At 44.7% G+C, this 22443-nt stretch overlaps 4 non-coding genes across 4 annotated transcripts; 1 reads left to right on the forward strand and 3 right to left on the reverse strand.

The window, feature by feature from the left end:
- Positions 1–3028: 3028 nt before the first annotated feature.
- trnag-gcc (transfer RNA glycine (anticodon GCC)) lies at positions 3029–3099 on the reverse strand. The gene has a single exon. It is a non-coding gene; the product is annotated as a tRNA-Gly (tRNA).
- Positions 3100–6046: 2947 nt separating this feature from the next.
- trnag-gcc (transfer RNA glycine (anticodon GCC)) lies at positions 6047–6117 on the reverse strand. Its single transcript has one exon. It is a non-coding gene; the product is annotated as a tRNA-Gly (tRNA).
- Positions 6118–16194: 10077 nt separating this feature from the next.
- Positions 16195–16276, forward strand: trnas-gcu (transfer RNA serine (anticodon GCU)). Its single transcript has one exon. It is a non-coding gene; the product is annotated as a tRNA-Ser (tRNA).
- A 5921-nt stretch (positions 16277–22197) lies between these two features.
- Positions 22198–22286, reverse strand: trnap-agg (transfer RNA proline (anticodon AGG)). Its single transcript is given in 2 exon segments — positions 22198–22233; positions 22251–22286. It is a non-coding gene; the product is annotated as a tRNA-Pro (tRNA).
- Positions 22287–22443: the final 157 nt, after the last annotated feature.

The following is a 22443-nucleotide window of genomic DNA, read 5'->3' on the forward strand; positions in this document are numbered from 1 at the left end:
TTTCCCGACCCTGTACAGTCATATAAGGACGACGCACTGACTGATTGCGCCGCTGGAGCCCGGTCACTCTGATCAACTGTCCCACTCTGCTGGAAAGAATCTTAAGGTGAGAGACGCTTACCTGTGGAAACGTGTCCTGTCCCCTTGATGAAAATAATATCTGCATTTCACTTTTAGCTTCTTTCACATCCTCTGCTCCATCGCACGACAATCGGGTTTTCTGTGAACAGATCAAAATAAACATTGCCAGAAATTCTAGCATCAGTGGGATTCAAACCCACGCCTCCATAGAAATTTGATGGAACACTTTCGACAGCGAGGCCACACTACCATAATGTCACAGTAACGTTTAAAGAGCTGTTTAATGCTCAAATTAATGAATTGAAGCTGATTGATCGCATTTACCCCGTGCTGGTGTTGTTCTCCTTCGAGCAGAGAACGTGAAGAGGAGATTTGATAGAAGTGTTCAAAGTCATGAAGGGTTCAGATAAGGTAAATAAAGAGAACCTGTTCCCATTGGCGGAAGGATCGAGAACCAGAGGACACAGATTGACGGTGATTGGCAAAAGAACCAAAGGCGACATGAGGAAACACTTTTTTACCCAGCGAGTAGTTATAAACTGGAATGCGCTGCCTGAAAGGATGGTGGAAGCAGATTGAATGGTGGGTTTTAAAAAGGAATTCGATAAATACTTGAAGGCATAAAAATATAGAGCGACCGGAAGGAGCGGGGGAATGGGACTAACTGGATTGCTCTTGAAATGACCCGGCACGGGCTCGATGGGCCGAATAGCCTCCTTCTGTTCTGTAACCATTTTATGATTGTATGATTCTATTGAAAACCTATATTTTCTTTGCATGCATTTCTCTTTCTCTCCCTATCTCTGTCTCTTGTGTTGTTGCCTGATGGGCTTTTTAGGCTTCTAATGAGACCCTAATGTATCAGGATGAGTGAGTGAAGATTTTTTTCTGTTTGAAGTACTGATTTCATTAATTGAATACTCCCAGTGTCCCAGCTCAGTGCAGTCCAGTCCAGACAAGCTGCTCGCAAAAGTGGCATTTTCTGTGAGAACACGAAAGACGTGTTCAGGCCATGACAGTACCGAGTGCGGGTAGGCCTGAGCGTGAAATGGAACGGCGACGGCTGATCGAACCTGCAACACCAGCAGAGAAGATTAAAGAAAGACTGAGACGGTAGGAAAAGTAAAGGTGCAACCCAGCTGCTGCAGCCAATGTCTACACATTTATGTATCGTCGCTCTCACAGTGAATCAAATCACCAATTTGATTAAAGTATTCTTATGGTAGAGTGTATGTTATCACCATGCCGAGACAGACGGCAATCATATCAGAGAATCAGACAATCTGAAAAATTTACGCCAGTGGAGGCCATTCCGCCGATCGTGTTTGTACCGACCGGAAAAGAGGTATCCAGCATCGCCCGACTTACCTGCGTTTGGTCCGTAGTCTTGTCGGTTATGGCTCTTCAAGTGCATATTGAAGTGCTTTTTAAATCCGATGAGGGTTTCTGCTTCTCCCACCCTCTCAGGCAGTGAGTTCCAGACCCCCACCACCCGCTGGGTGGAAAAAAATCCCCTCTGCTCCACTCTAATCCTCGACCAATTACCCTAAATCTATGCGCCCTTTTTATTGACCTCCCTGCTAAGTGAAACAGGTCCTTCGTTTCCACTCTATCCAGGCCCGTCATAATTTTGTACACCTCAATTAAATCTCCCCTCAGCCTCCTCGGTTCCAGAGAAAACACCCTCAGCCTATCCAATCTATTCTCATAGCTAAAATTCTCCAGTCCTCTAAACATCGTCGTAAATCACATCTGTACCATTTCTCGTGCAGTCGCATCTTTCCTGTAATGTGGTGACCACAACTGTAGGCAATACTCCAGCTGTGGCCTAACTAGTGTTATATTCATTTCAAGAACAACCTCACTGCTCTGACATTCTATGCCTGGGCAACACATGTAAAGTAAATAAAATGTCTCAAGATGATGAAGAGATTGATGCTGAATGTGAATTTCCCCAAGGTCAGGCGGTCTAATTGATATTGGATAACGGGATAGAGAACGACATATCGAAGTTTGCCGATGGACCCAAAATGGGAAGCGATGTAAGCAGTGTAGATGAAAGCATAACATTCCAGAGAGACATTAATATAATAAATGAATGGACAAAACCGTGGCAAATGGATTTCAATTTTGGCAAGTGTGAGGTCATCCATTTTGGACATCACAAAGATAGATCAGAATACTTTACAAAAGGTGAAAAATTGGAAACTGTGGCGTTCCATCGGAACTTAGGTTTTCCCTGTACATAGATCAATAACATGTCATGGACCGGTACAGGAAATAATCAAAAAGGCTAATGGAATGGTGGCCTATATATTTAGAGGACGAGAATACAAGGGAATAGACATTATTCTACAGCTACAAAAAGCTCTGGTTGGACCACACCTGGAGTACTGTGTTCAGTTCTGGGCACCACACCTTCGGAAGGATATTCTGTCCTTGGAGGGAGTGCAGTGTAGATTTACTAGAATGATGCCTGGGCCCGAAGCGTTAAATTACGAGGAGAGATTACACAAACTATGGTTGTATTCCCTGCAATTTAGTAGATTAAAGGCTGATGTGATCGAAATTATCACGATATTATTAGGAACTGATGGGATAGTTACAAAGAAACTATTTCCGCTCGTTGGGGTGTCGAGGACTTGGGGGCAGAGCCGACACATTAGAGTCAGGACTTTCAGGAGTGAAGTTAGGACACACTTCTACAAGCAAAGGGAGGGAGAAGTGTGGAAATCTCTTCCACAAACGACAGTTGATGCGAGCTCAATTGTTAATTTCAAACCCGTGATTTATAGATTTTTGTTAACCAAAGGTATTAAGAGATATGGGAGGAAAGCGGGTACAGGGAGTTCGGTCACAACTCATTGAGTTGCGGAACAGGCTGGAAGGATCAAAGACCAAACTCCTGTTCCGAAGTTCCTCCTTGGTGCAGAATGCAAAACGATTATGCATTGGCCGGGAATCGAACCCGGGTCTCCCGCGTGGCAGGCGAGAATTCTACCCCTGAACCACCAATGCTGGGTTGTGAAGAATTTGCATGTTTCTAAATGGAATCCTGTCTGAACGAACATGCCGTTTCCAGCTGCGATGGACGAGTGGTTCAAGCTGTTGTCTCAAAACCCCAATGGAGTTTTCCTGCCTTGGTTTGAATTCGGCTCGCAGTGCTCCGGTTTAAAGATCTCTTCAATGCTCAAATACATAAATTGGAATTAATTGACCGCATTTACCTCTGTCCCAGCATGAGAGATAATTCAACGGGGCCGGTACTTTTAATTGGGCGTTCAATCTTCTCTTCCAAGATTTCAAGACCGAGAAGCAATATTTCCCAATCTGTAACTTAAATTCCGCTAGTTTTCAAAACCTGACATTTATACTCTTTATTTTCTTTGCATGCATCTCTCTATCTTTCCCTGTCTCTGTCTCTTGTCTCTCTGTGTGACCCCTGATGGACTTCTCAGGCTTCCTTGAACGGCGAAGGCTGACCGAACCTGCAACACCAGCAGAGGAGGGTAAAAAAATGGACTGAGACGGTAGGAAAATAAAGGTGCAACCCAGCTGCTGTAGCAAATGATTACACACTTATGTCTCTGCTCTCACAGTGAAACAAAGCACCAACTTGATTAAAGTATACTTATGGGAGAGTGTATGTTATCACGATGCCGAGACAGACGGCAATCGTATCATCGAATCCTAGAAAGCTCGGTCACAGAAGGAAACCATTCTGCACATCGTGCTTGTGCCGGCCGAAAAAATCGATACCTAGCCTTATCACACTATCCAGCGTTTGATATCTAATACTTTTAGTAACGGATCTTAACATGCATATTGAAGTTTTTATTTTTTCAATGCGATGAAGGTTTCTGCATCTCCCACCCTTTCGGGCAGTAATTTCCCGACCCCCACCGTCCACTGGGTGGGAAAAAAATCTTCCTCTCCCCTCTAATCCTTCTACCAATTACCTTAGATCGATGTACCCTGATTATTGACCTCCCTGCTAAGGGAAATAGGTCCTTGCTATCCACTCAATCTCGGCCCGTCATAATTTTATACACCTCAATAAAATCTGCCAACAGCCTACTCATCTCCAAAGCAAACAACCTCATCCTATCCAATCTAATCTCATAGCTAAAATTATCATGTTCTGGCAACAGTGTCGTAAATCTCCTCTGTACCATCTTTAGTGCAATCACATCTTTCCTGTAATGTGGTGACCACAACTATATGTTGCTTTCTTGCTGAGGCTGAACCATTGTTTTATAAATTTCTACCATAACCTCCATGCTCTTACATTCTATGCGTCAGCTAATAAAGGAGAGTATCCTGTATGCCTTTTTAACCACTTTAACTACGTGTCCTCTTACCTTCAGGAATCTGTGGACATGCACTCCAAGATCCCTCTTTTCATCGATACCTCTCAGTGTCCTCCAAAGCAATGTATTTTCAGAGCAACTAATTCTGAAACGTCTTGCTTGATAATAAAAGTCGCACAGACGAAACCAATTTAGTAAAGGGAAACTAATATTGGCGACAGGAAATAGTTAGTGTACAGCTTGATATTAGTGCACACCGGAATGGAAAACCAGATTGGATGCACAGAAGAGGTCTGAAAGGATGGTCGATCGGCTTTGGAAGACAACGAAACTTGTCACTGGCTGCACAAAGCAAGTAACAGCGCCTGGTTGATCCAAATGCATGATTCTCGCTTTGGGGCTTTCGTTAATTAAAGTCCGAGAAGTTCCGCGTTCGAATCCCGGATGAGCCTTACTATTCCACAACTTTGAGTGAAAAGACACCAATCGGCTTCTGACATCTTCTCAGTATTGCTGTTGGTGGGATTGAATTACATGCAGAGCATGTTTGAGCTCCAGAAGACAGAGTGCTGAGTTTCCCAAGGTGCAACACATGTAAAGTAAATAAAATGTCTCTGGATGATGAAGAGATTGATGCTGAATGTGAATTCCCCCAGTTCACGCGTTCTCATTAATATTAGATGACGGGTTCGAGAACGACATATCGAAGTTTGTGGATGGCTCCAAAATGAGCAGCGTTGTGAGCAGTGCAGATGAAAGCATAACATTCCAGAGAGACATTAATATAATAAATGAATGGCCAAAACCGTGGCAAATGGATTTCAATTTTGGCAAGTGTGAGGTCATCCACTTTGGACTTCACAATGATAGATCAGAATACTTTACAAAAGGTGAATAATTCGAAACTGTGAAGTTCCACAGGAACTTAGGTGTCCATGTACATAGATCAATAACATGTCATGGGTAGGTACAGGAAATAATCAAAAAGGCTAATGGAATGGTGGCCTGTATATTTAGAGGATGAGAATACAAGGGAATAGACATTATGCTACATCTGCACAAAGCTCTGGTTGGACCACACCTGGAGTGCTGTGTTCAGTTCTGGGCACCGCACCTTAGGAAGTATATACCGTCCTTGGAGGGAGTGCAGTGTAGATTTACTAGAATGATACCTGGACTCTAAGCGTTAAATTACGAGGAGAGATTACACAAACTATGGTTGTATTCCTTGCAATTTAGTAGATTAAAGGCTGATATGATCGAAATTATCAAGATATTAAGAGGAACTGATGGGGTAGTTACAAAGAAACTATTTCCGCTCGTTGGGGTGTCTTGGACTTGGGGGCATAGCCTAAACATTAGAGTCAGGACTTTCAGGAGTGAAGTTAGGACACACTTCCACAAGCAAAGGGAGGTAGAAGTGTGGAAGTCTCTTCCACAAACGGCAGTTGATGTAAGCTCAATTGTTAATTTCAAACCCGTGATTTATAGATTTTTGTTAACCAAACGTATTGAGAACTATGGGACGAAGGCGGTTACAGGGACTTCGGTCACAACTCAGCCATGATCTCATTGAGTTGCGGAACAGGCTGGAAGGACCAAAAACGACAATCCTGTTCCGAAGTTCCTCCTTGGTGCAGAATGCAAAATAATCGTGCATTGGCCGGGAATCGAACCCGGGTCTCCCGCGTGGCAGGCGAGAATTCTACCCCTGAACCACCAATGCTAACTTATGCAGACATTGCATGTTTCTGAATGGAATCCTGTTTGAACGAACATGCCGTTCACAGCTGGGATGGCCGAGAGGTTGAAGCGGTGGTCTCAAAACTCCTATGTGGTTTTCCTGCCTCGGTTTGAATTCTGCTCGAAGCGCTACTCTTCAAAGATCTCTTCAATGCTCAAATACATTAAATGGAATTAATTGACCACATTTACCTCTCTCCAAGATGCTTCAACGTGGCCGGTGCTTTTAATCGGGCGTCCAATCTTCTCTTCTAAGATTTCAAGACCCGAGAAGGAATCTCTCCCAATTTGTAACTTAAATTCTTCTAGTTTGCAAAACCTGACATTTATACTCTTTATTTGATTTGCATGCATATCTCTATCTTTCCGTCTCTGTCTCATGTCTCTCTGTGTGTCCCTTGATGGACTTCTCAGGCTTCCTTGAACGGCGAAGGCTGATCTAACCTGCAACACCAGCAGAGAAGGCTGGAGAAGAGGACTGAGACGGTAGGAAAAGTAAAGGTGCAACCGAGTTGCAGCAGCCAATGTCTACACACTTATGTCTCTTCGCTCTCACAGTGAAACAAAGCACCAATTTGATTAAAGTATACTTATGGTAGAGTGTATATTATCGCGATGCCGAGACAGACGGCAATCATATCATCGAATCATAGAAAGTTAGGCCACTGAAGGAAGCCATTCTGCACATCTTGCCTGTGCTTACCGAAAAATCGGTACCGAGCCTCATCTCACTTTCCAGTGTTTGGTTACTAATCTTGTAGGTTACGGATCTTCACGTGCATGTTGAAGTTTTTATTTTTCAATGCGATGAGGGTTTCCTCCTCTCCCACCCATTCAGGCAGTGATTTCCCGACCCCCACCGTTCACTGGCTGGGAATTAATTCTTCCGCTCCCCTCTAATCCTTCGACCAATTATCTTAGATCTATGTACCCTGATTATTGACCTCCCTGCTAAGGGAAATAGGTTCTTGCTGTCCACTCTATCTAGGCCCGTCATAATTTTATACACCTTAATTAAATCTCCCAAAAGCCTCATCAGTTCCAAAGCAAACAACCCCAGCCTATCCAATCTATCCTCATCGTTAAAATTCTCCAGTTCTGGCAACGTTGTCGTAAATGTCCTCTGTACCCTCTCTAGTGCAATCACACCTATCCTGTAATGTGTGACCACAACTGTACGCAGTATTCTGGCTGTGGCCTAACTATTGTTTCATACATTTCTTCCATAACCTCCCTGCTCTTATATTCTATGCCTCGGCTAATAAAGGAGAGTATCCTTTTTTGACTTCACAACCACCTTATCTACCTGTTCTACTACCTTCTGTGATCTGTGGACATGCACTCCAACGTTCCGCTGTTCATCTGGATCTCTCAGTCTCCTCCCAAGCAATGTGGTTTCAGAGCAACTAATTCTGAAACGTCTTACTTCATAATTCTAATCGTACAGTCGAAACCAATTTGGTAAAGGGAGACTAATATTGGTCACTGGAAGTCGTTAATGTACAACTTGATATTGCTGTGCACCAGAATAGAAAACGAGATTGGATGGACAGAAGAGGTCTGAAAGGATGGCCGATCGGCAGTGGGAGGCAGCGCACATTTTAACTGGTGTACGATTTCAATGTCAGCGGTTCGTGGGTCTCGGGGTATGATTCTCGCTTAGAGCTTTTGCGTTAAATGGTATACGTGAGATCTCAGTTTCAAATTCCGCACGATCTTTCCTATCTCAGTGCTTTTCGTGAAAAGTCAGCAATTAGCTTCCGACATCATTTCGGTGTTGCTGTTGGGAGAATTGATTTTTTTCCAGAGAATATTTGAGCTCCAGAGGACAGGGTGTGGAAGTTTCCAAGGCGCAACACACGTGAAGGAGCGGGTGAGTGGGACGAACTGGATCGCTCTTACAATGAGCCGGCACGGGCTCAATGGACCGAATAGCCTCCTTCTGTGTTGTTACCATTTTATGACTGCATGATTCTATGTATTCTCTTTATTTTCTTTGCATGCATTTCTTTATCTCTCCCTGTCTCTGTCTCTTGTATTGTCCCCTGATGGACTTCTCAGGCTTCCTGAAACGGCGATGCCTGATCGAACCTGCAACACCAGCAGAGAAGGTCAATAAGAAATAGGAGCAGGAGTCGGCCAATCGGCCCCTCGAGCCTGCTCCGCCATTCAATAAGATCATGGCTGATCTGATCCTAACCTCAAATCTAAATTCATGTCCAATTTCCTGCCCGCTCCCCGTAACCCCTAATTCCCTTTACTTCTAGGAAACTGTCGATTTCCGTTTTAAATTTATTTAATGATGTAGCTTCCACAGCTTCCTGGGGCAGCAAATTCCACAGGCCTGCTACCCTCTGAGTGAAGAAGTTTCTCCTCATATCAGTTTTGAAAAAGCAGCCCCTTATTCAAAGATTATGCCCCCTAGTTCTAGTTTCACCGATCCTTGGGAACATCCTTACCGCATCCACCCGATCAAGCCCCTTCACAATCTTATATGTTTCAATAAGATCGCCTCTCATTCTTCTGAACTCCAATGAGTAGAGTCCCAATCTACTCAACCTCTCCTCATATGTCCGCCCCCTCATCCCCGGGATTAACCGAGTGAACCTTCGTTGTACCGCCTCGAGAGCAAGTATGTATTTTCTTAAGTATGGAGACCAAAACGGTATGCAGTATTCCAGGTGCGGTCTCATCAATACCTTATATAACTGCAGCAATACCTCCCTGTTTTTATGTTCTATCCCCCGATCAATAAAAGCCAACATTCCGTTGGCCTTCTTGATCACATGCTGCACCTGCATACTAACTTTTTGATTTTCTTGCACGAGGACCCCCAGATCCCTTTGTACTGCAGTACTTTCCAGTTTCTCGCCTTTAAGATAATAACTTGCTCTCTGATTTTTCCTGCCAAAGTGCATAACCTCACATTTTCCAATATTGTATTGCATCTGCCAAATCTCCGCCCGCTCACCCAGCCTGTCTATAACCCCCTGTCGGTTTTTTATGTCTTCCTCCCTCTCCACTTTCCCTCCCATCTTTGTATCATCTGCAAACTTTGATATGTTACACTTGGTCCCCTCCTCCAAATCGTTAATATAGATTGTAAAGAGTTGGGGACCCAGCACCGACCCCTGCGGAACACCACTGGCTACTGGTTGCCAGTCCGAGAATGAACTGTTTATCCCAACTCTCTGCTTCCTGTTGGATAACCAATCCTCCACCAATGCCAGAATATTACCCCCAATCCAGTGATTATTTATCTTAAGCAATAATCTTTTATGTGGCACCTTGTCGAATGCCTTCTGGAAGTCTAAATACACTACGTCCACTGGTTCCCCTTTATCCACCCTGCACGTTATGTCCTCAAAGAACTCAAGCAAATTTGTCAGACATGACTTCCCCGTCGTCAAGCCATGCTGACTTTGTCCTATTAAATTATGTTTATCCAAATGTTCCGCTACTGTCTCCTTAATAATAGATTCCAAAATTTTACCCACCACAGATGTTAGGCAAACTGGTCTATAATTTCCAGCCTTCTGCCGACTACCCTTTTTAAATAAGGGTGTTGCATTAGCAGTTTTCCAATCTGCCGGGACCTTTGCCGAGTCCAGAGAATTTTGGAAAATTATTACCAAAGCATCCACAATCCCTACTGCCACTTCCCTCAAGACCCTCGGATGTAAGCCATCAAGTCCAGGGGATTTATCCGCCTTCAGTCCCATTATTTTACTGAGTACCAATTCCTTAGTGATTTTAATCGTATTTAGCTCCTCCCCCCTCGAGCCCCCTGTTTGTCCGGTGTTGGGATATTCTTAGTGTCCTCTACCGTAAAGATTGAAACAAAATATTTGTTCAGCATTTTTGCCGTTTCCATGTTTCCCACCATTAATTTCCCGGTCTCATCCTCTAAGGGACCTATGTTTGCCTTAGCCACCCTTTTTTCTTTTTATATAACTATAGAAACTCTTGCTATCTGTTTTTATATTTTTTGCTAATTTATTTTCATAATCTATCTTCCCTTTCATAATCAATCCTTTAGTTACTTTTTGCTGTCTTTTGAAGACTTCCCAATCTTCTATCCTCCCAGTAAGTTTGGCTACCTTATATGTCCTTGTTTTTAGTCGGATACTGTCCTTAATTTCTTTACTTAGCCACGGATGGCTGTCATTTCTTTCACACCCTTTTTTCCTCAGTGGAATATTTTTTTTTTGAAAGTTGTAAAATAACTCCTAGAATGAACACCACTGCTCATGTACCGTCTTACCCTTTAATCTATTTTCCCAGTCCACTTTAATCAGTTCCGCTCTCATACCATCATCGTTTCCTTTATTCAAGCTCAGTACGCTTGTTTGAGAACCAATCTTCTCACCCTCTAATTCGATATGGAATGTAACCATGTTATGGTCACTCATTCCAAGGCGATCCTTAACTAGGACATTAATAATTAATCCTGGCTCATTAAACAGGACCAGGTCCAAGGTTGCTTGGCCCCTTGTTGGATCAGTTACATACTGCTCAAGAAATCCATCCCTAATACACTCAATAAACTCTTCCTCAAGGCTGCCCTGCGCAATTTGATTTGTCCAGTTAATAAAGAAAGATTGAGACAGTCGGAAAATAAAAAGTGCAACCCCGCTGCTGCAGCCAATGTCTTCACATTAATGTTTTCTTCGTTCACTGGATGTGGGCGTCGCTGGCGAGGACGGCATTTATTGCCCATCCCTAATTGCCCCTTGAGAATGTGGTGGTGAGCCGACTTCTTGAACCGCTGCAGTCCGTGTGGTGAAGGTTCTCCCAAAGTGCTGTTAGGAATGGAATTCCAGGATTTTGACCAAGCGACGATAAAGGAACGGCGATATATTTCCAAGTCGGGATGGTGTGTGACTTGGAGGGGAACGTGCAGGTGGTTTTGTTCCCATGTGCCTGCTGCTCTTGTCCTTCTAGGTGGTAGAGGTCGTCGGTTTAGGAGGTGCTGTCGAAGAAGCCTTGGCGAGTTGCTGCAGTGTATCCCGTGGATGGTACACACTGCAGCCACTGTGCGCAGGTGGTGAAGGGAGTGAATGATTCGGGTGGTGGCTCGGGTGCCATTCAAGGGTGCTGCTTTGTCCTGGATGGTGTCGAGCTTCTTGAGTGTTGTTGGAGCTGCACTCATCCAGGCAAGGGGAGAGTATTCCATTATACTCCAGACCTTAGCCTTGTAGACGGCGGAAAGGCTTTGGGGAGTCAGGAGGTGAGTCACTCTCCGCAGAATACCCAGCATCTCGTCGCCACAGCATTTATATGGCTGGTCCAGTAAATTTTCTGGTCAATAGTGACCGCCAGGATGTTAATGGTGGGGGATTCGGCGATGGTAATGCCGTTGAACGTCAAGGGGAGGTGGCTGGACTCTCTCTTGTTGGAGATGGTCATTGCCAGGCACTTGTCTGGCGCGAATATTACTTGCCACTTGTCATCCCAAGCCTGGATGTTGTCCAGGTCGTGCTGCATGCGGGCTCGGACTGCTTCGTTATTTGAGGGGTTGCGAATGGAACTGAACACTGTGCAATCATCAGCGAACATCCCCATTTCTGACCTTATGATGGCGGGAAGGTCATTGATGAAGCAGCTGAAGATGGTTGGGCCGAGGACACTGCCCTGAGGAACTCCTGCAGCAATGACCTGGTGCTGAGATGATTGGCCTCCAACAACCACTACCATCTTCCTTTGTGTTAGCCACTGGAGAGTTTTCCCCTGATTCCCATTGACTTCAATTTTACTAGGGCTTCTTCGTGTCACACTCGGTCAAATGCTGCCTTGATGTCAAGGGCAGTCACTCTCACCTCACCTCTGGAATTCAGCTCTTTTGTCCATGTTTGGACCAAGACTGTTATGAGGTCTGGGGCCGAGTGGTCCTGGCGGAATCAAACTGAGCATCGTTGAACAGGTTATTGGTGAGTAAGTGCCGATTGATAGCACTGTCAACGACACCTTCCATCACTTTGCTGATGATTGAGAGTCGACTGATGGGGCAGTAATTGGCCAGATTGGATTTGTCCTGCTTTTTGTTGACAGGACATACCTGGGCAATTTTCCACATTGTCGGGTAGGTGCCAGTGTTGTAGCTGCACTGGAACAGCTTGGCTAGCGGCGCAGCTGGTTCTGGAGCACAAGACCTCAGTACTACCGCCGGAATGTTGTCGGGGCCCACAGCCTTTGCTGTATCCAGTGCATTTAGCCGTTTCTTGATATCACGTGGATTGAATCGAATTGGCTGAGGACTGGCTGCTATGAATATGGGGAGGAGGCCGTGTTGGATTCATCCACTCGGCACTTCTGGCTGCAAACGCTTACAGCCTTGTCTTTTGCACTCACGTGCTGGACTCGTCCATCACTTAAGGATGGGGATGTCCACAGAGTTCACAGAGCCTCCTCCTCCCGTTAGTTGTTTAATTGTCCACCACCATTCACGATTGGCTGTGGCAGGACTGCAGAGCTTTGATCTGATCCGTTGGTTGTGGATTCGCTTTGCTCTAATCTATAGCATGTTTAGCATGCATTTTGTCCTGAGTTGTAGCTTCACCAGGTTGGCACCTCATTTTTAGGTACGCCTGGTGCTGCTTCTGGCATGCTCTTCCAAACTCCTCATTGTACCCGGATTGATTCCCTGGCTTGTTGGCAGAGTGAGGAATATGCCGGGCGAAGAAGTTACAGATTGTGCTGGAATACAATTATGCTGCTGCAGGAAGGCCACACAGCACCTCATGGAATGCCCAGTTTTGAGCTGCTGGATCTGTTATGAATCTATCCCATTTAGCACGGTGGTAGTGCCACACAACACGTTGGATGGTATCCTCAATGCGAAGACAGGACTTCGTCTCCACGAGGACTGTGCAGTGGTCACTCCTACCAATACTGTCATGGACAGTTGCATTTGCGACACGTCGATTGGTGAGGCCGAGGTCAAGTTGGTTTTTCCCTCGTGTTGATTCATTCAGCAATGCACTTCAGGCCTCGGCGAGTAGTGGTGCTACCGAGCCACCTTTGGTGGTGTACATTGAAGTCTCCCAGCTACCCTCAGTGCTTCCTCCAAGTGGTGTTCAACATGGAGGAGGACTGATATCAGCTGCTGAGGGCTTGTCAGTAGGTGGTTTCACTTGCCCATGTTTGACCTGATGCCATGAGGTCCACAGTCAATGCTGAGCACTCCCATCCTGACTGCATATCACTGTTCCGCCACTGTCTGGTCCGTCTGTCCTGCCGGTGGGACAGAACATACCCAGGGATGGTGATGGAAGAGTCTGCGGATTTTGGCTGAAAGGTATGATTCTGTGAGTATGGCTATGTCAGGCTGTTGCTTGACAAGTCTGTGGAACAGCTCTCCCAATTTTGGCACAAGTCCCCAGATGTTCGTAAGGAGGACTTTGCAGGGTCGACTAGGCTTGATTTGAGCCTTTGTCGTGTCCGGTGCCTTGTGGCCCGTCCGGTTTTATTATGACTTTTTTTAATGGAGATTTTACAACTGAGTGGCTTGCTTGGCCATTTTAGAGGGCAATTAGGAATCAACCACATTGGTGGTTGTGGGTCTGGAGTTACATATCGGCCCGACTGGGTAAGGACGGCAGGTTTCCTTCCCTGAAGGGCATGAGTAAACCAGATGGGTTTTTATAACAATGCGGTCGTTTCATGGCCACCATTACTGATACTGGTATTTTAATTCCAGGTTTTATTTTTCATTAATTGAATTGAAATTCTCCAGCTGTCATGGCGGGATTATGAACTCGTGACCCCGGATTATGAGTCCAGGTCTCTGGCTTATTAGCCATTAACATAACCATTCTGCTACTGTATCTCTTCGCGCTCCACTAAGTCACTCTCTTTTCATTCCTCTTATTTCGTGCTTTTTCTATCTGCCTCCAGCACCTTTATCTGTATCCTGTTTTTATTCCCTCATGTGTCTCTGCTGGATGATCCAAAATTCAGACCCGCCGCTTCTTCCAGATTTTTCTTCCTTCCACAATCATGGTCCATTTCATTGAGATTTTACTGCGGCCTTGCCCACTCTAACATTCACTTTCACATTCTTACGCCTTTAAGTTTGCTCCACATCGACCGCTGTTTCTCGGGGGCACATGTTCCGTTCACACCAATGTTCATTTGTGCCTTGAAACCAATCGATACATTTCGATCTGCGTGACTGTTCCAGAGACAAGCACTAAGAAAGCAGGGCTGGCATTCGGAAGGACAGCGGCATACTTTTCCGTGAAATTTCCATGGGGTATCTTGTAACACGAGGGATGTTAACTGAAGAACTGGGTTTTGTTTTCATGGTCGTTGGCGCTTTTCGCCAAGCAGTTGATGAGCGGGAGAGACGGGCGGCGCTCCATAGCTGCGAATGACGGCTGAAAGGTGCACTTTTGGCAATCTGAGCGGTGCAGTCAGGTTGGAAATGTTCCGCTTGATCTTAATAGGTCTGTGGAAATGTCCGATTGAAAAGGAATGAGGAGAAATGAGAAGAGCGGTAATGGTGAAAAAGTGTCGATTACAGGAGGTTGGCCGTGAGCGAAAGGTCCTTTGAATGTTCGGCGCGGAAGGGATTTTGTTCAGAAACGACAGACCTCAAAGCGCGTGGGGAAAGTGAAGTGTGAGCTTTGTCCTTGGGTCAAATTGGGTGTTTTCAGGAAAACAGCCATTGTGAAATTACAAAAATGAAACCAGAAAATGCTGGAAACACTCAGCAGGTCAGGCAGCGCCTGTGGAGAAAGAACCAGAGGTCAGGTTTCAGCCCTTTGAACTTTTTCATCAGAAATGGGCAGACTGGTATGTTGGAGAGTAGCTTATCTGTCTGAGATGCTGGAGCCAATTTTTCGATTATGTTGGTTGGAATCTCACCTCGACCACAATTAGTCGAGCTGTTTATTTTGGCCGCCTCACCTAAAAATCTTCTTTCCAAAGAAGTGCGTTTCCGCATTGCTGGCTGACATCTGTTTGCACAAATCAGCAAAGTCTGAATTGCCACCCAAAATGTTTCTTGCACGGAGGTGTTGGGAGTGTAAGGGGTGATCCAGGTGAAGTATCAATCAAAGTGCGCAATGGCCCCCTGGTAAACGAAGTATCTCTCGTGGTGAGCATAAGATGAAAGATATGGACCATAATTATGTATTTCTTCTTTACATCACACTCGGATTTATTATCAGGGAATGGACATGAGCAGGTCGATTGACGTCATGCTCCGGTCGCTTTGCATCGCCCCCTGCACATAGAATAGAATCATTGAAAGGTTTCAGCATGGAAAGAGGCCATTCGGCACATCGAGTCCGTCCCGGCTCTCTGCAAGAGCAATCCAGCTGGACCCCACCGCCCCACCGCGCCCTTTCCCTGTAGCCCTGTATTTTTTTTCTCGTTTCAAATACTTATCCAGTTCCCTGTTGAAGGCCATGATTGAATCTGCCTCCACCAATCCCTCGGGCGGTGCATTCCAGATCCGAAACACTCGCCGTGTAGAAAAGTTTTTCCTTATGTCACCTTTGGCTCTTTTGCCAAACACCTTAAATCCTCTGGTCCTTCACCCTTCCGCCAATGGGAACAGTTTCTGTCTATCTACTCTGTCCAGATCCTTCATGATTTTGAATACCTCTATTAAATATCCTCGCAACCGTCTCTATTCCAAGGAGAATAACCCCAGCTTCTCCAGTCTATCCATGAAACTAAAGCCCCTCATTCCTGGAATCTTTCCAGGAATCCCACACCATCAACATCCTGGTGGTCACCATGAACCAGAAATTTAACTAGACCAGCCACCGAAATACTGTGGCGACAAGAGCAGGTCAGAGGCTGGATATTCTGCGCCGACTGACTCACCTCCTGGCTCCCCAAAGCCATCCCACAAGGCGCAAGTCAGGATTATAATAGCATCCTCATGTGATGGTCACCGATATGAAATGTTAACTCTGTATCGATATCTAAAGATTCTGCCTGACCTGTTGAGCATATCCAGCATTTCCTTTTTTATTTCAGTTTGGCAACACAGCCAGTATTTTCATTTTGAATAAAGGAGCTTTCGCACGTTTGCGCATGCGAATGCGACGAGGTGGCCGAGTGGTTAAGGCGATGGACTGCTAATCCATTGTGCTCTGCACGCGTGGGTTCAAATCCCATCCTCGTCGGTGATGTGTTTAATCTTGATTATTTCATCCAGAAAGTCGGATCCCTTCTCGAAACTGCAGACGGAGGTTTTTTCATTGTTTGCTGAAATCAGCAACAGTTCCAACCACGAAGGTGTTGAGATTGTGAGGTCGCGAATAATCAAAGTGTACAGTGGTGTCATTGTTAAACGAGTAAATCTTATGGTGAACGTAAGAGAAACTTATGTACCATAAGTATGATTTATGACCGGATCATTCGGAGTCTGTGTCTGTTTAAAAGCGATGCGCTGGAAGTCTCGAATCATTCCGTGTCTGTGTCTGTTTAAAAGGGATGTGCTGTAAGTCGCGGATCATTCCGTGTCTGTGCCTGTTTGAAAGGTATGTGCTGTATGTCCCGGATCATTCCGTGTCTCTATCTGTTTCAAAGCGATGTGCTGCATGTCCCGGATCATTCCGTGTGTGTGTCCATTTAAAAGCGATGTGTTGAAAGTCCCGGATCATTCCGTGTGTCTATCTGCTTAAAAGCGATGTGCTGTAAGTCCCTGATTATTCCGTGTCTGTGTCTGTTTAAAAGGGATGTGCTGTCAGTCCCTGATCATTCCGTGTCAGTATCTGTTTAAAAGCGATGTGCTGTTAGTCCCGGAACATTCCGTGTCTCTTTCTGTTTAAAAGGGATGTGCTGTTAGTCCCGGATCATTCCGTGTCTGTGTCTGTTTAAAAGGGATGTGCTGTCAGTCCCGGATCATTCCGTGTGTCGATCTGTTTAAAAGCAATGTGCTGGAAGCCCCTGATTATTCCGCATGTGTGTCTGTTTAAAGGGATGTGCTGTTAGTCCCGGATCATTCAATGTCTGTGTCTGTTTAAAAGGGATGTGCTGTCAGTCCCGGATCATTCCTTGTCTGTGTCTGTTTAAAAGGGATGTGCTGTAAGTCCTGGATCCTTCCGTGTCTCTATCTGTTTAAAAGGGATGTGCTGCAAGTCCCGGATCATTCCGTGTCTGTGTCTGTTTAAACGGGATGTGCTGTAAGTCCCGGATCATTCCGTGTCTGTGTCTGTTAAAAAGGGATGTGCTGTAAGTCCCGGATCATTCCGTGTCTGTGTCTGTTAAAAAGGGATGTGCTGTAAGTCCTGGATCTTTCCGTGTCTGTGTCTGTTTAAAAGGGATGTGCTGTAAGTCCCGGATCATTCCGTATCTGTTTCACCCGATTTTCTTGATACATTTTTCCTTCTGAACTGAAATGACGAATCTCTCTGGAGAAGAAGGTTCACCGCCTGCTGTTGAGACCAAGTTCATTCTGCTGAGATTCCATTCCAATCTCCGCACTCTATCCCCCATTCAGTCCCACCCCGCCTGGACATAAAAATCTCCGATATTCATAAGGGAATGGAGAAGCCGAATATCATGGTTATAATTTTATTGGCTCCACAACACTAAATATTATCAATTCCAACGATTCAGAAGCTAATCATAGAATCATAGACTCTTACAGCATAGAAGGAGGCCATTCGGCCATAGTACCTGTGCCGGCTATTTTTCGAAGACCTGTCCAAATTAGACCCACACCCCAGATTTTCCCCATAACCCTGCAAATTAGTCCTCCTCAAGTACATGTACAATTGCCTTTTGAATGATCCCATGGAATCTGCTTCCACCACCCTTTCAGGAAGTGCGTTCCTGATCTTAACAAACCCTCTGTGTGAAAAAAAAATCTCTTAGATTCCTCTCTAGTTATTTTGCCAAATATTTTAAATCTGTGATCTCTGGTTACCGACCCACTTGCCAGAGGAAACAGTTTCTCCCTACTTGCTATTTCAAAACCCCTCATTATTTTGAATACCTCTATTAGGTCTCCCGTTAATCTTCTCTGCTGTAAGGAGAATAATCTCAGCTTCTCCAATCTCTCCAAACAACTAAAGTCCCTCATCCCTGGTATCATCCAGGCCAACCTGCTCTGAATCCTCTTCAATCCCTTTTCATCCTTCTTATAATATGTTGCCCAGAAGTGTAATATACATTCCAGCTGAGGCCTAACCAGTTGTTTGTAAAGGTTTAGTGTGACTTCCTTGTATTTAAATTCAATGCCCCCATTTACAAAGCCAAATATCCCATACGCTTTTTTAACTACCTTATCAACTTGCCCTGTTTTGTGAATATGCTCCCCCAGGTCCCTCTGCTCTTGGAACCCCCCATAAATTGTTCCATTTAGATTATACTGCCTCTTCTTGTTCTTCTTCCAAAAGTGCATCACTTCACATTGATCGGCGTTAAATCTGTCACGTGACTGCCCATTTCACCAGTCTGCCTCTGTTCTCCTGAAGTCTGCTGCTATCTTCCTCACTATTTTCTACGTTGCCAAGTTTTGTATCATCCGCAAATTTCGAAACTGTACTCCCTATTCCTACCTCCAAGTCACGTATATATAACAAGAAAGGCAATAGTCCTAATACCGACCCCTGGGGGATCCCACTGCATATTTCTCTCCAGTCAGAAAAACATCCGTTCACCACTGCTCTCTGCCTCCTATCCTTTAGCTAATTACGTGCTCACGTTACCACCGGCCCTTTAATCCCACGTGCTTCTAGTTTTCGAATAAGTCTGTTATGTGTTAATTTCTAAAATGTGTCCTCAAAATAACTGTAACCCCGTAATTTTATTCTTAAGCAATGAGAATACAGATATTAAGACCGAGTGCGAGATCGGGTTCATTCCCATTACCAGAAGGTCACGGGACCCGAGGAGGTGAAAACCCATCTGGGTTTATATTTTCCAAAAACGGAGACGAAAATCGCAAAGCTCATCCCGTCGAAATCCAACAAATGGACTGAAGATCTGACATTCTGGAAACCCGGGCGTTACAGAAACCCTTCTGGAACGCACGGGTTTGCAGACCTGGCCGTTCAAAGAAGCCGGATAAGTCCATCAGGGGGAAACACAGAGAGAGAAGAAACGCAGACAGAGATAGAGAGATACATGCAAAGAAAAATAGTATGAATCTCCAAATTCTGTGATTGAACAGAATTTAAGGTGCAGCTTAACGGCAATTCGTCGTATATCGTGAAATCTTGTAAGGAATCTTACAAGACCAGGTTACAGTCCAACAACTTTATTTTAAAATCACAAGCTTTCGGAGATTATCCCCTTCGTCAGGTGAGTGAGTGAATAAGAGGTTCTCAAATCCCATATCTTATATTAAATCTTGGAGGTGGACATATGGCTGGATAATATTGTTATTTCTGGGAGAAACAAGCACTGCTTGGTAATTACAGCTCTTATTTATTTAACCATTGTTTACAGTAGCAGTATGAACTGGTTTTGAACCCCCCGTGAATTTCAAGTCCATGTTTGACCTACTTATTCAGTCACAGGAATTCTGCCAGACTGCATGTTCCAGACATGTATCCAACGCTGCACGTGCAGTCTGCAGCCGTGTGTGCATTGGTGGTTCAGAGTGGAACCCTTGCCTTCCGGCGGTAAACCATGAGTTTGTTTCCAGGACAATGCAGCATCCTTTACCTTTTGTATTCTGTGCCCTTGAGATCGCCTGAATTGGGATAAATTCATGTGCCGGCTTCAATCTGTACAACTTCTTGAAAGATTATCTTCATTTCGTCTACGTGTGTTGCGTGAACAAACCCTCTGCATTCTGTCCTCTGGTGCTCAAACATGCTCTGCTGGAGATAAGTCAAACCTGCCTTCTGCACCACTGAAAGGAAATGAGAAGCCAATTGGTGATCTTTGACTGAAAATGGGGACACAACGGGGCTCAACGGGTTTTGAACCAGTGAAACTCCCTGACCGAGAATCAGACCCGAAGACCAACTGGCAACAGAGCCGTGCAGCCACTGTAAAATTTTACTGCAACGCAGCCGATCCGCCATCCTTTCAGAACGCTCTGTCCATACAATTCCGCTTTCTTGTACGATATACGATGTCGAAAAATGTCAGGTTCTACACCAATTATATCATATCAACAATATCAAATTCCTTTTGAATGGACGACTTGTATTATCAAGTAACACTTTACAGAATGAATTACTCTGAAACGACATTGTTGTTTACACTCCACCATAAGTAAACTTTACTCAAATTGCTGCTTTCATTCACTATGAGAGCGAAGAGCCATGAATGTGGAGACATTAGCTACGAATTTATCAGCTGGGTTGCACCTTTCCTTTTCCTACTGTCTCAGTCTTTTTTTTTCCTTTACCCTTTTCTGCTATTGTTGCCGGTTAGATCAGCTCTCGCCATTCAAGGAAACCTGAGAAGTCCATCGGGGACAACACAGAGAGACAAGAGACAGAGACAGGGAGAGATAGAGAGATGCAGGCAAAGAAAATAAAGAGTATAAATGTCAGGTTTTGCAAACTAGCAGAATTTAAGTTACAGGTTGGGAGAGATTCCTTCTCGGGTCTTGAAGTCTTTCAAGAGAAGATCCGACACTAATTAAAAGCACCGGCCACGCTGTAGAATCTCTCATTCTGGGAGAGAGATAAATGCGGTCAATTAACTCCAAATAATCTATTTCAGCACTGAAGTGATCTTTGAACAGTGGCTCTGCGAGCAGAATTCAACACTGCGCAGGAAAACCTCAATTGAATTTTGAGTCCAACGCTTTAAACACTCGGCCACCGCAGCTGTAAACGGCATGTTCGTTCAGATCGGATTCCAAATGGACACTTGCCGCTATTAAGAACGCGCGCATTGGTTGTGCAGGGGTCGAATTCTCAATTCTTATGCGGGAGACTTTGGTTCGATTTCCGGCCAATGCAGAATCATTCTCACCAATGGGGAGCTGAGGAATATAATTATGCCATTTCGCCCCTCGAGCCTGTTCCGCAATTCAAACAGATCATGGCTGATATATGACCGAACTCCATATAATCGCCTTAGCCCCGTATCGCTTAATAACTTCAGTTAACAAAAATCGATCAATCTCAGGTTTAAAATTAACAATTGAGCTCGCATCAACTGCCGTTTGTGGAAGAGAGTTCCAAACTTCTCGCTCCCTTTGCTTGCAGAGGTGTTTCCCAACTTCACTCCTGAAAGTCCTGACCCTAATGTTCAGGCGATGTCCCCTCGTCCTAGACATCCCAACCGGCGGAAATAGTTTTTCTCTATCTACTCCATCAGTTCCCCTTAATATTTTGAAAAGTTCGATCAAATCAGCCCTTAATCGACTAAATTCGAGGTAAACCCTGGTTTGTGTAATCTCTCCGCGTATTTTAACCCTTGGGGTCCAGGTAACATTCCAGTAAATCGACGCTGCACTCACTCCACAGCCAATATATCCTTCCTTTGGTGCGTTACCCAGAACTGAGTACAGTACTTCAGGTGTGGTCTAAGCAGGGCTTTGTATAGCTGTAGCATAATGCCTAGCCCCTTGTATTCTCGTCCTCTAGATATAAAGACCAACATTCCATTAACATTTTTGATTATTTTTTGTACCTGTCAATGATATTTTAATGATGTATGTACATGGACACATCAGTCTTTTTGGACCTCCACTGTTTCGAGCTTTTCACCATTTACAAAGTATTCTGATCGATCCTTTTTGGTCCAAAGTGGATGAGCTCACACTTGACTAAATTGATATCGATTTGCCACAATTTTACCCATTCATTTATTATATTAATGCCTCTCTGTAATTTTATGTTTCCATCTGCACTGCTTACAATGCTGCCCATCTTGGTGTCATCGGCAAACTTGGATATGTGACTTTCTATCCCGTCATCTAATATCCGCCTGAATTGGGAAAAATCCAAATTCAGCTTCAATCTCCTCATCATCTTGAGACATTTTATTTCCTTCACGTGTGTTGCGCCGACGAAACTTCGGCATTGAGTCCACTGGAGCTCAAACATACTCTGGATTTCATTCAGTTCAACCAACAGCAACACTGAAAAGATATCAGAAGCCAATTGGTGACTTTTCACTAAAAGGAGGACTCGTCCGGGATTTGAACCCGGGACCTCTCGCATAGCACTCAATGAAACACCCTAAGCGAGAATCATACCCCTAGACCAACGAGCCGCTATTATTTCAGCTATGCAGCCAGTATAAAAGTTCGTTGCCTCCCACAGCCGATCGGCCATCCTTTCAGACCACGTCTGTGCATCCAATCTCGTTTTCTGCTCCGGTGTCCATCAATATCAAGTTGCACACTAAATATTTCCAATCACCAATATTA

The sequence above is a fragment of the Heptranchias perlo genome, chromosome 20 (assembly GCF_035084215.1).
Source record: "Heptranchias perlo isolate sHepPer1 chromosome 20, sHepPer1.hap1, whole genome shotgun sequence".
Lineage (NCBI taxonomy): Eukaryota > Metazoa > Chordata > Chondrichthyes > Hexanchiformes > Hexanchidae > Heptranchias > Heptranchias perlo.